The sequence below is a fragment of the Lactuca sativa genome, chromosome 4 (genome assembly GCF_002870075.4).
Source record: "Lactuca sativa cultivar Salinas chromosome 4, Lsat_Salinas_v11, whole genome shotgun sequence".
Lineage (NCBI taxonomy): Eukaryota > Viridiplantae > Streptophyta > Magnoliopsida > Asterales > Asteraceae > Lactuca > Lactuca sativa.
The window spans coordinates 185,172,041-185,183,982 of NC_056626.2; the positions used below are offsets into that span (position 1 = coordinate 185,172,041).

Below are 11,942 nucleotides of genomic sequence, written 5' to 3' on the forward strand. Positions count from 1 at the left end.
ATTTTGGTCTTTATTTGAGGTTTTTGTAGTAGCATTTTGGTCCCTTCCTAGTAAAATGATTATATTTTGAAAAAATCAGCTATATTCAGGGACCAAAAATAGACATTTTACTTGAAACAAGGACCAAAAATGTTGCATCATAAAACAACCGAAATTGCGATAGAACCTTTTGGGACCAAAATTTGCAAAAAGCAGCTATATTCAGGGACCAAGAATATAATTTTCGTTTAAATCAACTTATGGAAAAGTTCCCTTTTTGTTCTTTGGTTTTTTCTTTTTCTTATTATTTTATTTCACTCATAGTAGAACACCACCAACAGAGAGTAACACCACTGAAGACCCTGAAACCAAGGAACTTCCTGCAACTGCTTGCATGCCCATTGACATTGCCTGAATCAATCAAAATAATAAAAACATTGTCAAATCCGAGGTTGGAAGTAGTCAAATGTTGATATTTTAATTGGTAAAATTGACCAACATTCTGAAAATTGTTTATTGGGGTGTATGGGTAAAATGGTCATTTACTCACTTTACCCATTCAGTCACTCTATTCATAGAGGACTTACTGGAAAGAAAAAAAAACAGTCCATTAAGACATAGATATACCATGCCCATGAAACTTCCAAGAAGAAGACCTTTTCGACCGAGTTTATCCATTAAAATCATTGCAATAATTGAACCTGAAAAATATTAAAATAACAAAAGGATATATATAAAAAAAGAGTGATGAACAGGAACAGATTCTTGATGAAGAACAATATATAACCTGATAAGTTGACTACTCCAACAGACATGTTTGCGACATCTGAAGGTACTCCAGCACTTTTGAAGACAGTTGAAGAGAAATAGAAAACATCATTTATTCCAGATAGTTGTTGCAGTGCCAGCAGAGCAGACCCGATGAAAACCACTGGAGAATGGTAAAACCACTGGAGAATGGTAAGAAAAGTAATTTTTTCTCTCACGTCTTGAATTAAGTTGTTCACTTGATTTCTCTCACATCTTGGATTCTTACATTCAGCGGCATAGTGACCAAATTCTTGACAGTTGTAGCAATGCACACCACTTTTGTCTTGGTTACTTGACTGGCCACGTTTTTCTTCCTTTTGATGGTGTCACACCCCGAAACCGAAGGCGGAAACGTTCCGGGGTGGAGGACATCATGAATATCGCAACCAATGTACATAGTAAGCGTAGTAAACACAAAACATTACATTACATAGAATTATTACATTTGCTTGAAATCAAAGTGTTACAAGTGTTATACATATATATCTTATGAACAAAAGTTAAGACGAGTCTGATAAGCGCTCTGTCTTCTCCAAAAGATCGCGGGTACCTGTCTAATGTGGACCTGAGAATACAAGCAGTTTGAAAATCAGCATAAAGCTGGTGAGTTCATAAGAGGTTTGTTTTCTGAAAATGTACAAATTTCCTTTGGTTTTCCGAAAAAGTTTGTTATCCAAGAAAATCTCATATTTTCTTATAAGTGTAGTTTAGTTATCCATTTGTTATACGATCCGGTTATGTACAATTTGTTATCCCAGGAAAAACCCTTATTTTCCTTAAAAGTAAAGTTTAGTTATCCATTAGTTACACGGTCTTGTTAAGAACAGTTCAGTTATCCCTGGAAAAACCCTTATTTTCCTAAAAGTTTGTAGTTGGTTATCGGTTTCTGAAAGTAATATACAAATGTCTACCATACTTTATGTGTTCGTGTGATGTTTCCTGAAAACCTGTTTATCCTTGAAAAGTTCATTAGTTTTAACACGTATATAAAACTAATAAGTAAGTACAAAAGCATTCATAATCTAAATTGCGAGTTCCATAACCATACTATAGACTGGATAAGGCTCGAAACAGGGGCCAATATCTTTTTATGACTTTTGTCACCCTTGAACCTTTCGGTTCGACTGTAGCTAGCAGCCAAGTACGGGGTTGTCAATACCGTATAGATCTATACACTCAAGTCACGTTCTCCTTCCAAGAGATTCTGGTTACGGGGGTAGTCCTACACTCTCGTAACTAGGGGGAGTGTTACAAGGATGTGTCTCCAATCTTAAGATTAATGAATTAAAAGATAATAAAACGGGAAATTCTTTTTGTTTAGTCCTTCACTCTCGTAACTAGGGGGAGTGTTATCAAGGACTTGTCTAAAGTTTTAAGTTTAATGTTACTATTCCACCACTCTCGTAACTAGCGGAAGTGGTAAAGTTCTAAGTTTAATGTTATTAGTCCTTCACTCTCGTATCTACGGGGAGTGTTATCAAGGACGTCTTATGGTTCTAAGGTTCATACAGTAATGATGTGGAAATACATTTGTGAAATATAAAATATAACATTTTAAAACGAGTTTCACAAATAAGATGACCGTTTACTCTGCAAGTTGAACGATTGGTTAATACAGTTTTCCGTGTTAAAAATGTATGAGTTTACGGCCATAAACTCATGGTGGGGTGTTATATGGTGCTAAATGATCTTATATCACTTGGGAAAATTAGTTAGGATCAAATCTAGGGTATAGGAATGGATTTAACCAACATATGGACCAATATAAGGAGTTTACGGCAGTAAACTAAGAGTTTACATCTGTAAGCTCCCCCACACACCTTCCTTTGATGTTTTGGTGGTCCTAGGTCATTCATATGTGTTTTTAGCTAAATCTACAAGTCATAGGATGAAGTTAAAGCATCATTTGACACATTTATACGAGTTTAAGGCCCTTAACTTGATTGTGGTTGCTTCTAGACTCTATTCCAAGGCTTATAGTGTGTTTAAGTGGCATCTTAACACTTTAAAATGAGTTTACTCCCCATGATATGGTGTTTACGGCCCAAGCATGTTCTTGGGCAGTAAACTCACATTTAATCCCTAAATGATGAGTTTAAGGTGTTCTAAGTCCAGATTGGTAAGCCCCTAAGTCATATCTAAGCTCCAAATGTGGTTTGGAAGGGTTTTATGGCTCAAAAACCCCATTTACATGTGTTCATGGCCTAAGGATGTTCCTGGGCCATAAACACATGTTTATGGTCCTATTCCATGATTTGAACACGAAATTGAAGGCTAAAGGTGTTATACTATGAGCTAGGATTGTTACCTTGAATATTTGGAGCTTGAATTTGATGATTTTGGAACTTAGAAATTGAATTGAGGAGAGAGAGTAGAGAGAGTGGAAAAAGGCTTCAAACGAGGCTCTCTCAACTTTATATTTGCTTAAAGTTTGGGACACGGTGGAATTCTACCCGATACTGATGTTAAGCGAGGCTTTTGGTCGCACCCGATTAAGTTGTCGTAACCCGATATGGTCGAAACTAGAATTTTTCTAACTATTAGATTGGGGTGTTTTTCTTGAGTTTATAATGTGTTTGGACAACCATTAAGTCATAAAGGCAAACTCAAAATTAATGACTTAATTTAGAAACGAAACGGACACAATTCGAAACGACGAATTTTTAATGACGGAACGAACTTCGGGTTGTCACATTATCCCCCCGTTAGAGGGAATTTCGTCCCAAAATTCAAACTTTAGATGCGACTCGTGGATTTGGAAAGAGAATACAGATACTTCTGTTTTATCGGATCATTGCGCTCCCAAGTGAATTCAGATCCTCGCATGACATTCCAGGGAACCTTTCACTTATCGGGATACGGCTTGTTTCATACGTTTAATCTCTTGATCTATGATTTCGATTGGTTCTTCTATGGGGTTCAGACTTTCATTGATTTCGGTCTCATCAAGGGGGTTACTAGGGTTTCGTCGACTAGGCACTTCTTAAGGATAGATACGTGGAATACCGGATGGATGCTGCTAAGTTCTGAGGGTAGTCGGAGTTTGTAGGCTATGGGATCGATCCTAATGAGGATTTCGAAAAGTTCTATGTACTTCGGGATACGCTTTTCAGAATGTAACATGCCTTCTTTGCTTACTACGTGACCATAGAAAATGGTTAGACCGAATAGCATCACTACATCTTCGTAGTGACCATATCGAGTCCTGAATGCTGTTTTGAAAACATCATTCCTGTGAACTCGTAGTTGACTGGGTAACTCTTGCGTTTCTGCTGGAGCCTATCGATACGGAGATTTGGCTACGAGGTTTGCTCCAGGAATTATATCGATGCGAAACTCTACTTGGCGTTTGGGAGGAATTTCCGGGAGCTCTTCGGAAAGACATCAGGAAAATTGTAGACTTCGGGGATGCAACTTCCTGTTTCTCGATGGTCACATAGACTAGGAATTTATGGCACTCCTTTCGGAAAAGCCTTTTGAGCTTTGATGTACGAAATGATGCAAAGGCTGAAACTAAGTTTATCGTCGTAGATTATAAGAGTTTGGCCATGGGGAAGGTTGAGATAGATAGATTTTTCGGAACAAAGGATACCAGCACGATTGAGACTCAATCAATCCATGCCAATGAATACTTCAAAGCTCTTAATTGAAAAACCAACATAAGATTGATGGGAAAAGGATGATCGCTAAGGGTAAGGGTTCAATCTATGAATATATCACTAACGTCCTCTTTCTCGATGTTAGACATCTCGACGGTAGACATTTCGCTTACTAATGGAGGACTAAGGTTAAGATGATGTTTGATTCAATAGATAACAGATTCTCTTTCAACAATATAATCGAAAAGGATTGCAAGTATAAGGGCTGTCGAGGAAGAATATACATGTGGCAACGGTGGGATCGGCGGCTGTCCCATCGTGTCCTATAGCTAGAACTCTTCCAGTGTTGCCAGTTGTTGTTGTCTTGGGGCAGTTTCGCTTGAAATGCCCGACTTCGCCGCAACCGTAGCAGGCCGGACTGATTCCCGCTCCGGAAGCCTGATGCGTTGATTGGGTTGGTGTCTTACAATTTTTCGCAGTGTGACCCTTTTGCCAGAGCTATTACAAAATACCTCTCGACATGGGCTGAAAGTGAGGTGATGATAGTTGCATTTGTTACATGGAGGGAGGGTACCAGCATACCTACTGATAGGAGTTTGAGCTGTGGATCCGACGGCAGAGACAACAACAGGGACAGTAGCAGCGCGAATTGCCACCGTTTGCTGCTTCTTCGAGGACTCCTGAGAAAGCTGACTCTTCTTCTTGTTCGAAGATTTTCTTTTCTCACCACTCCTCTCTGTCGGCTCAAGAGTGGTGGCTGCTTCCTCTAGTTCATCACTATGGTCGATCAGGGTTTGCGCTAGGCATTTGGCGCTGTCATAGGTGTCTGGCTTCGCAGCCAAGACATTTCCCTTAGTTGGCTGGGTCAACCCCCAGATGAACCTCTCAATCTTTTTACTCTCCGGGGTAACCATTTCCGGACAGAGTAGCGCCAAGTCATCGAATCTTGAAGTGTAAGCGGCGATATCAAAACCCTTCATCTTCAGGTTCCAGAGTTCCTGTTCTAGCTTCTACATTTCGCCCCGAGGGCAGTACTCTGCAAGCAGAAGTTCCTTCATGGCCTCCCAACCTATGGCATTGGCTACAGGTAGGGTTAGGGATATGACTCGGCCGTTCCACCAAGTCAGGGATTTATCGGTGAACGTGCAGGCAGCGAACTTCACCTTATCCGATTCAAAGCAGGAACAGATTTCAAAAATTGATTCGATTTTCTCGAACCATCGGGTTAGGGCAATGACACCTCCAGTGCCATCGAAAGATGTGGGTTTCGCGTTCATAAAGTCCTTATTGGAACACTCCTTCTGGTGTCCCTGGCTACCTTCTTGGTTTTGGGGCTGGGGACCAACTCCTGAACCACCGGGGTTCATTTGAGACATGGCGGTTGCCACTGCGGCAGCAACAGCTGCCTGGAACATTACGGGATCAAATTGGAGAGGAGGTGGTGGTGGAGGGTTGTTGTTGTTCTTTGAGCTGGGTCTCTTTCATGGAGGCATCTTGATCTAAAAATATCAGGAAAGAGAGGATGGTAAGTCCTCTGAATTGAATCAAGAGATATGGAATAGAGGATATCTCATTAAGACAGATATAGAATTCTATTAAGCGATAAAGCAGGAAAGAATTATCAAAGCAGATAAACTATCACTAAAGGAATGATTGAGGAGCAATGCTGTAATGAGGATTTCTATAATGGATTTGGCTCGAGAAATACTCCCATAGTATTTCATGATTCACTGTGACGACGGCTCGTTGTTTGGGTATTGGGTAAGTTTTAGGCATGCCGCATACCGCACTCACTCTCAAGCACATGTCGGCCGTGTCTGAAATGAATATAGTTGGCCAGGCTATATTGATCCTAGACACGACTACATAACTGCCCATGTTTAACCGCAGCGTAAAACACCTATTTCTTATGTTTTGTTCTACTTGTAGTTACGGATTGCGACGGTTGGGTATACTTGTATATTTTTGAAAATACTTATATTTTAAGGTATACTATTAGTTCAAAGCACTTAGGTCCCTTAGTGTTTATAGTCTTATACCATTTAAGGTTTGGTATACTCATTCACTATAAATAAGGGCTCTAATAACAATCTATCACACCGCGAAATCGATGACAGAAACGTTCCGGGGCGGAGGACATCATGAATATCGCAACCAATGTACATAGTAAGCGTAGTAAACACAAAACATTACATTACATAGAATTATTACATTTGCTTGAAATCAAAGTGTTACAAGTGTTATACATATATATCTTATGAACAAAAGTTAAGACGAGTCTGATAAGCGCTCCGTCTTCTCCAAAAGATCGCGGGTACCTGTCTAATGTGGACCTGAGAAACAAGCAGTTTGAAAATCAGCATAAAGCTGGTGAGTTCATGGAACAGAGGATATCTCATTAAGACAGATATAGAATTCTATTAAGCGATAAAGCAGGAAAGAATTATCAAAGCAGATAAACTATCACTAAAGGAATGATTGAGGAGCAATGCTGTAATGAGGATTTCTATAATGGATTTGGCTCGAGAAATACTCCCATAGTATTTCATGATTCACTGTGACGACGGCTCGTTGTTTGGGTATTGGGTAAGTTTTAGGCATGCCGCATACCGCACTCACTCTCAAGCACATGTCGGCCGTGTCTGAAATGAATATAGTTGGCCAGGCTATATTGATCCTAGACACGACTACATAACTGCCCATGTTTATCCGCAGCGTAAAACACCTATTTCTTATGTTTTGTTCTACTTGTAGTTACGGATTGCGACGGTTGGGTATACTTGTATATTTTTGAAAATACTTATATTTTAGGGTATACTATTAGTTCAAAGCACTTAGGCCCCTTAGTGTTTATAGTCTTATACCATTTAAGGTTTGGTATACTCGTTCACTATAAACAAGGGCTCTAATAACAATCTGTCACACCGCGAAATCGATGACAGAAACGTTCCGGGGCGGAGGACATCATGAATATCGCAACCAATGTACATAGTAAGCGTAGTAAACACAAAACATTACATTACATAGAATTATTACATTTGCTCGAAATCAAAGTGTTACAAGTGTTATACATATATATCTTATGAACAAAAGTTAAGACGAGTCTGATAAGCGCTCCGTCTTCTCCAAAAGATCGCGGGTACCTGTCTAATGTGGACCTGAGAAACAAGCAGTTTGAAAATCAGCATAAAGCTGGTGAGTTCATAAGAGGTTTGTTTTCTGAAAATGTACAAGTTTCCTTTGGTTTTCCGAAAAAGTTTGTTATCCAAGAAAATCCCATATTTTCTTATAAGTGTAGTTTAGTTATCCGTTTGTTATACGATCCGGTTATGTACAATTTGTTATCCCAGGAAAAACCCTTATTTTCCTTAAAACTAAAGTTTAGTTATCCATTAGTTACACGATCTAGTTAAGAACAGTTCAGTTATCCCTGGAAAAACCCTTATTTTCCTAAAAGTCTGTAGTTGGTTATCGGTTTCTGAAAGTAATATACAAATGTCTACCATACTTTATGTGTTCGTGTGATGTTTCCTGAAAACCTGTTTATCCTTGAAAAGTTCATTAGTTTTAACACGTATATAAAACTAATAAGTAAGTACAAAAGCATTCATAATCTAAATTGCGAGTTCCATAACCATACTATAGACTGGATCAGGCTCGAAACTGGGGCCAATATCTTTTTATGACTTTTGTCACCCTTGAACCTTTCGATTCGACTGTAGCTAGCAGCCAGGTGCGGGGTTGTCAATCCCGTATAGATCTATACACTCAAGTCACGTTCTCCTTCCAAGAGATTCTGGTTACGGGGGTAGTCCTACACTCTCGTAACTAAGGGGAGTGTTACAAGGATGTGTCTCCAATCTTAAGATTAATGAATTAAAATATAATAAAACGGGAAATTCTTTTTGTTTAGTCCTTCACTCTCGTAACTAGGGGGAGTGTTATCAAGGACTTGTCTAAAGTTTTAAGTTTAATGTTACTATTCCACCACTCTCGTAACTAGGGGAAGTGGTAAAGTTCTAAGTTTAATGTTATTAGTCCTTCACTCTCGTATCTACGGGGAGTGTTATCAAGGACGTCTTATGGTTCTAAGGTTCATACAGTATTGATGTGGAAATACATTTGTGAAATATAAAATATAACATTTTAAAACGAGTTTCACAAATAACATGACCTTTACTCTACAAGTTGAACAATTGGTTAATACAGTTTTCCGTGTTAAAAACATACGAAATATGAAATAGACCAAATGAAATCATAAGTTTGAGTACAAGATTTCCTTGTACTTTTGCTTGTATTCCCCCCCCCCCCTGAAAACATTTAAAACATGGAAAAACGTAGGGGTATGAACTCACCAAACGAGAATTGTGTCGGCTAGGATGCTAAACGTCAGTTCAGGGCTTGAACGCGTGTGAGGTTCCTATGTAATATGAAAAGATACACATTTGTATCTAATTAGAATTTGAACCACTAATTATGATTATACACTCCAAGACGCGAAAACACTTCAAAACAAGTGTTTGGAGTGACCTGGGTGGCATCTACGGACGTATATGGCTTGGATATGGAGTTTACTCTTCAAGAGTAAACTCTCAAGAGAGGTTACGGCCCTAAAGACCCACTCCCCATGAGTTAACGGCCGTAAACTCATGGTGGGGTGTTTTATGGTGCTAAATGGTCTTATATCACTTAGGAAAATTAGCTAGGATCAAATTTAGGGTATAGGAATGGATTTAACCAACATATAGACTAATATAAGGAGTTTACAGCAGTAGACTAAGAGTTTATGGCCGTAAGCTCCCCCACACACCTTCCTTTGATGTTTTGGTGGTCCTAGGTCATTCATAAGTGTTTCTAGCTAAATCTACAAGTCATAGGATGAAGTTAAAGCATCATTTGACCCATTTATACGAGTTTACGGCCCAGGAACCCATTATTTGGGGGTTTACGGCCGTTAACTCCTAAAGGAGGGGTTTTTGGCATGTTTAAGGCCCTTAACTTGATTGTGGTTGCTTCTAGACTTTATTCCAAGGCTTATGGTGTGTTTAAGTGGCATCTTAACACTTTAAAATGAGTTTACTCCCCATGAATTGGTGTTTACGGCCCAAGCATGTTATTGGGCAGTAAACTCACATTTAATCCCTAAATGATGAGTTTAAGGTGTTCTAAGTCCATATTGGTAAGCCCCTAAGTCATATCTAAGCTCCAAATGTGGTTTGGAAGGGTTTTATGGCTCAAAAACCCCATTTACATGTGTTCACGGCCTAAGGATGTTCCTGGGCCATAAACACATGTTTATGGTCCTATTCCATGATTTGAACACGAAATTGAAGGCTAAAGGTGTTATACTATGAGCTAGGATTGTTACCTTGAAGATTTGGAGCTTGAATTTGATGATTTTGGAACTTAGAACTTGAATTGAGGAGAGAGAGTGGAAAAAGGCTTCAAGTGAGGCTCTCTCAACTCTATATATGCTTAAAGTTTGGGACACGGAGGAATTCTACCCGATACTGATGTTAAGCGAGGCTTTTGGTCGCACCCGATTAAGTTGTCGTAACCTGATATGGTCGAAACTAAAATTTTTCTAACTATTAGATTGGGGTGTTTTTTTTGAGTTTCTAATGTGTTTGGAAAACCATTAAGTCATAAAGGCAAAATCAAAATTAATGACTTAATTTAGAAACGAAACGGATACAATTCGAAACAACGAATTTTTAATGACGGAACGGGTTATGATGACGGAACGAACTTCGGGTTGTCACAAACGGAGTCCGTATGTAGAAGTTGTGAATTTTACGCGGACATTTAACAGTATAATCTCCTCCTACTGTTAAATTTAAGATCGGTCGAAAATTAGCCTACAGAGTCAAAATGAAAGTTTTAGATCTCGTTTTTACCTACGCGCGGATATAAAGAATGTCGAGAGTAGAGCTCGTATGTTAAAGATATGGATGAAACTTGGTCCCTACTCTTCGAGCGCGATAAATTCGATACAGTTTTGTAAATCTAAGATAGAATGAGAATTTGCTGACGACGTCTAAATGAAAGTTGTAGTACTTGTAACTACTAACGCGTCAATATAAAGAACGTCAAAAATGGAGTTCGTATGAACGAGTTACAAATTATAATAGCATATTTATGTATTAAAATAAAGTATAAATCATATATACATACTGTGACAACCCGATATTTCAACTCTTTGTAATGACCAAAATGGGTCAAATATTGTAACCACTTTTGAGTAATAAAATTTACTTTCATAATAAAATGTACAAATAGTTCTATTTAATTTCCTTCTATGTTTAAATGTCTTTGAACCATGATCGTACGTGAAAAGAACGCCCAAATCCGACTTCATATAGCGAAGTTATGATTTTTCCAAGTTCGGCTTAGCAACAGACAGCTAAAAACTCGAATCGGAGATCGAGCGACTTTTGGCCGGAATGACCTAAACGAGATTCGAAGGTCTCGACAATGGTATTCCAGCGGTAAAAAGTCTGGCAAAAACCGACATCAGATAAAGAAGTTATGAATTTTCAAAGAAATTCCTTAAACACGATGAGTTTATAATAAATAATAAAAAAATAATTTCGGAATTTGCCGACGGAGTCTAAACGAAAGTTGTAGAGCGTAGTCTCACCTACGCGTGGATATAAAGACCATCGAAAATGGAGTTCGTATGAAGAAGATATGAATTTTTGAAGTTTATTAAATAAATTAATTATTTATTTAAATCAAAATTCGGACATTATCCGAAGGGGAGTCAGCGTCCTCATCCGAGGTACGCGCTGCGTACCCCTATACGCCCAGCGTACCCGAAGGACTTGGCCTCTGAACGTCCACGTCGCCCTATCCGAAGAATCCGACCCGCTGTCCCGTCCGAACCGCTGTCCCATCCGACCCGCGTACCCAGCAACCTGTCCCATCCGAAGCCGAGGCAGTCGAGGCTTCGGTCATGCATGACATACGCGTACGCGCTGCGTACGAGTGTACGCCCCGCGTACCGAGGCAGACCAGCCTTCCTATAAATAGGATGCGAGGGCTTTCGAGAAAAGGGCTCATTTCTCTCCTCTCTCTCACAATCTTGCCTCGTTTTCCGTGTCCGTTCAAACCCGAAGCTCTGGTCTTTTTGGCTCAAGTCCCGAGGGTCGATTTTACTCCCGAGATTCCCGAGAATCCCGAGGAAAATCCGTTTCCCGAGACGAAACTCTGCCCGGTTTTCCATCTCGCTATCTTCAAACTTTCAAGTGAGTTTCATACCCCTTAATCAACCTTTTTAATTACTCTAAATGCTTTTATATGCTTTCAAGGGGGGGATTACAAGTAAAACACACGAGTATTATCGTGTGTTACGTAAAGAAACTCGTTTATATGCTGTTATATATCCAAATCACATGCGATTTATAAACCTTTAAGGAACTTTTATATATACATAATATATGTTAAAATAGCATTCTATCTTTTGAAATATAAATTCGTTGTAATGCATGTATAAACTAAACTTTTCTTAGATTATTCTTTTCTATCTTAGACTCTACACCAAAAATCTATGCT

General features: G+C 39.0%; 1 long non-coding RNA gene across 1 annotated transcript; it reads right to left on the bottom strand.

The window, feature by feature from the left end:
- Nucleotides 1-301: 301 nt before the first annotated feature.
- LOC111887159 (uncharacterized) lies at nucleotides 302-904 on the bottom strand. The gene is made up of 3 exons (XR_008232189.1): nucleotides 767-904; nucleotides 607-680; nucleotides 302-390 (listed from the first exon to the last, which is right to left on the bottom strand). It is a non-coding gene; the product is annotated as an uncharacterized LOC111887159 (long non-coding RNA).
- Nucleotides 905-11,942: the final 11,038 nt, after the last annotated feature.